Source organism: Babylonia areolata, chromosome 20 (assembly GCF_041734735.1).
Source record: "Babylonia areolata isolate BAREFJ2019XMU chromosome 20, ASM4173473v1, whole genome shotgun sequence".
In the NCBI taxonomy this organism is placed as follows: Eukaryota; Metazoa; Mollusca; class Gastropoda; order Neogastropoda; family Buccinidae; genus Babylonia; species Babylonia areolata.
This window is the reverse complement of record NC_134895.1, coordinates 53,133,119-53,137,172: the sequence shown is the minus strand read 5'-3', so window position 1 is coordinate 53,137,172 and position 4,054 is coordinate 53,133,119. Positions and strand designations below refer to the sequence as shown.

The 4,054-nt window shown below is 50.4% G+C and overlaps 1 protein-coding gene across 1 annotated transcript in view; it reads left to right on the top strand.

Moving 5' to 3' along the window:
- Positions 1-3,494: 3,494 nt before the first annotated feature.
- Positions 3,495-4,054, top strand: part of LOC143295473 (putative defense protein 3) — a 10,555-nt gene continuing 9,995 nt past the window's right edge. The window contains exon 1 of the mRNA XM_076607192.1: positions 3,495-3,647. The gene's annotated coding sequence lies outside the window, so the exon portion shown is untranslated. The remainder of the gene's footprint in view (positions 3,648-4,054) is intronic.

Sequence of the window (4,054 nt, the reverse complement as noted above, 5' to 3'; positions counted from 1 at the left end):
GAGAAGGAGAAGCAGGAGAAGAAGAAGCAGGAGAAGAAGAAGCAGCAGGAGGAGAAGGAGAAGCAGAAGAAGAAGAAGAAGCAGGAGGAGAAGAAACAGGATAAGGAGAAGCAGGAGAAGGAGAAGCAGGAGAAGAAGAAGCAGGAGAAGGAGAAGAAGAAGCAGGAGAAGGAGAAGCTGGAGAAGAAGAAGAAGAAGTAGGAGAAGGAGAAGCAGAAGAAGAAGAAGAAGCAGGAGGAGAAGAAACAGGAGAAGAAGAAGCTGGAGAAGGAGAAGAAGAAGAAGCAGGAGAAGAAGAAGGAGAAGAAGTAGGAGAGGAAAAAGCAGGAGAAGAAGAAGAAGCAGGAAAAGAAGAACCAGGAAGCAGGAGGAGCAGGAGAAGGAGAAGAACACGAACACAATTTTGTCTTCAGTATTACTGAACAACTGGGCGTGGTGGCCACGCCACTGCTGACGAACACGCATGACTGGGCGATAGATCCGATAACCCCAGATTCCCTACATACCTATTTTCTCTGAAAAAAAACAACAAAAAACTTTAGAAAAGTTCACTTCGATAGGTAAAACAAATAAAACTGCACGCAGGAAAAAAAAAAAAAAAAAAAAAAAACTCCCAAAAATGGGTGGCGCTCTCAGTGTAGCGACGCGCTCTCCCTGGGGAGAGCAGCCCGAATTTCACACAGAGAAATCTGTTGTGACAAAAAAAGATATTACTTAATTACTGATAAAATACAATATTACGTTATGTCACGACAGACTTCTCTCTGTGGAATGTGGGTTGCTCTCCAGGGGGAGAGGCCGTCGCTATAAAGCAGCGCAAACATTTTTTCTTTTTTTTTCGGTCTGCAAGTGTATTGCTATTAGTGTATTTGTTTCCTATGTTGCTAAGGACAACCCTTTTGTTGCCGCGCCGGGGATTCTTTTACGTGCGCAATGTGCAAGCTGGACACACTGCCGGGGACCTCCGTTTATCATCATCATCTCATCTGAATGACTAGCACCCAGACCACCGCTCAAGGTCTAGTGGAAGGAAGAAAATTCTGGAGGAGAGTGTGGGGTTCGAACCTTGGCTTCCTAGGCGAACGCATAACCACTGGGCCACAACTCCACCACCAAACTTTGATTCATATCAGGGACGACGTTTCTTCTTCTTCTTCGTTCGTGGGCTGCAACTTCCACGTTCACTCGTATGTACACGAGTGGTCTTTTACGTGTATGACCGTTTTTACCCCCGCCATGTAGGCAGACATACTCCGTTTTCGGGGTGTGTGCATGCTGGGTATGTTTTTGTTTCCATAACCCACCGAACGCTGACATGGATTACAGGACCTTTAACGTGCATATTTGACCTTCTGCTTGCGTATACACACGAAGGGGGTTCAGGCATTAAGCAGGTCTGTACATATGTTGACCTGGGAGATCGGAAAAAATCTCCACCTTTTACCTACCAGGCGCTGTTACCGAGATTCGAACCCGGGACCCTCAGATTGAAAGTCCAACGCTTTAACCACTCGGCTATTGCGCCCGTCATGTCAAGGGACAACACGTGGGCTTTCTCCCTCTGTATGTACACGGAGAATGTCTTCGAAATGTGGCTCGTGACCTGTGATTATACAGTAAACAGGAGGATTGTTTTATCTATCTAGATGCACGCAGAAAGCTGACTGAATTTCTCAGATGCTATGCGGAGATAAACCAGTGATTATGGGTGGGTGGTTGGTCTGATGTGATGTGCTGTGATGTGATGTGCTGTGATGTGTGTGTGTGTGTGTGTGTGTGTGTGTGTGTGTGTGTGTGTGTGTGTCTGTGTGTGTGTCTGTGTGTGTCTGTGTGTGTGTCTGTGTCTGTGTATCTGTGTGTGACAGAGGGGGATGGTGAAGAAGGAGATGGGAGTGTGGAGTGTGGTGATGGCGAGGGAGATGCAGATATTGCACAAGGCAACAGCCAAGGGAGGATGGACTCACTTGGAGGGGGCGGGGAGGGGGGGTGGGGGAGAGGGGGGGCGTAAGAGAGGGAGGAGAGAGGAGCGTGCCAGGGAAAGGAGGGAGGTTTGGGGAAGGGTGGTGGAGACAGGGTAAGGGTGGTGGAGACAGGGTAAGGGTGGTGGAGACAGGGTAAGGGTGGTGGAGACAGGGTAAGGAGGGAGGGTGGTGGAGACAGGGTAAGGGTGGTGGAGACAGGGTAAGGGTGGTGGAGACAGGGTAAGGAGGGAGGGTGGTGGAGACAGGGTAAGGGTGGTGGAGACAGGGTAAGGGTGGTGGAGGGTGGTGGAGACAGGGTAAGGGTGGTGGAGGGTGGTGGAGACAGGGTAAGGAGGGAGGGTGGTGGAGACAGGGTAAGGGTGGTGGAGACAGGGTAAGGAGGAAGGGTGGTGGAGACAGGGTAAGGAGGAAGGGTGGTGGAGACAGGGTAAGGAGGGAGGGTGGTGGAGACAGGGTAAGGAGGGAGGGTGGTGGAGACAGGGTAAGGAGGGAGGGTGGTGGAGACAGGGTAAGGAGGAAGGGTGGTGGAGACAGGGTAAGGGTGGTGGAGACAGGGTAAGGGGGAAGGGTGGTGGAGACAGGGTAAGAAGGAAGGGTGGTGGAGAGAGGGTAAGGGGGAAGGGTGGTGGAGACAGGGTAAGGGTGGTGGAGACAGGGTAAGGAGGGAGGGTGGTGGAGACAGGGTAAGGAGGGAGGGTGGTGGAGACAGGGTAAGGAGGAAGGGTGGTGGAGACAGGGTAAGGGTGGTGGAGACAGGGTAAGGGGGAAGGGTGGTGGAGACTGGTGGAGACAGGGTAAGGGTGGTGGAGACAGGGTAAGGGGGAAGGGTGGTGGAGACAGGGTAAGGGTGGTGGACAGGGTAAGGGGGAAGGGTGGTGGAGACAGTGTAAGGGTGGTGGAGACAGGGTAAGGGGGAAGGGTGGTGGAGACAGGGTAAGGGTGGTGGAGACAGGGTAAGGGGGAAGGGTGGTGGAGACAGGGTAAGGGCGGTGGAGACAGGGTAAGGGGGAAGGGTGGTGGAGACAGGGTAAGGGGGAAGGGTGGTGGAGACAGGGTAAGGGTGGTGGAGACAGGGTAAGGAGGAAGGGTGGTGGAGACAGGGTAAGGGTGGTGGAGACAGGGTAAGGAGGGAGGGTGGTGGAGACAGGGTAAGGGTGGTGGAGACAGGGTAAGGGTGGTGGAGACAGGGTAAGGGTGGTGGAGACAGGGTAAGGAGGGAGGGTGGTGGAGACAGGGTAAGGGTGTTGGAGACAGGGTAAGGAGGAAGGTTTGGGGAAGGGTGTTGGAGACAGGGTGGAGGAGGGGTTGGGGGGGGGGGGTTAGGGGTAGGTTTGCAAAAATGACGTGATGGGCGTGGCTGTCGTTTAAGGACATGCTGGAAACTGGTTCTGCTTGGCTAGAGAGAGAGAGAGAGAGAGAGATGGCAGTCAAGGATCTGCTGACAGTATATATATAGGTGCGTACTGTCAGCGCCCATAACATTACCGTGACACGCCCGCCTGGCACTTTGACTCTCCCCAGGTGTTCAACAGTGTAGCGGAAACCTAGAAACGTCAAAAGGCAACGATCTGTACTTTCCGATTTTTCCACCACTCAAAAGTCGAGTTCGTCCGATTGGGGGTTTTCATCTGAATCAACAACAGCAAAAGACACATCTTCTAGTAGGTAAATGCATTATTTACAAAGTAAATAAATAAAGCATAAAGAAAAGACGGTGCAGTGTTGTTCTGTACTAAGAATGGGTTTGTGACATTTTCTTGGGTTTTTTTTTGTTTGTTTGTTTGTTGTGTTTTTTCGGGGGTTTTTTGTTTGTTTTGTTTTTTGCAAGTCGTTGTAATGTTATTCATTGCATAATTATTTTCAGTGGCAATGTTCTGTATTCCTCAAGTCATTTGTTGAGCTTCATCTTCGATGGCGTTGGTTTTTTTTGGTTTTTTGTTGTTGTTGTTTGTTTGTTTTGGGGTGTGTTTTGTTTGTTTGTTTTTTGTTGTTGTTTTTTGTTGTTGTTTTTTGTTGTTGTTTTTTCCTATGTCGTTTATTGATACCGTGTTTGTGCCTCTCTCTCTCTCTCT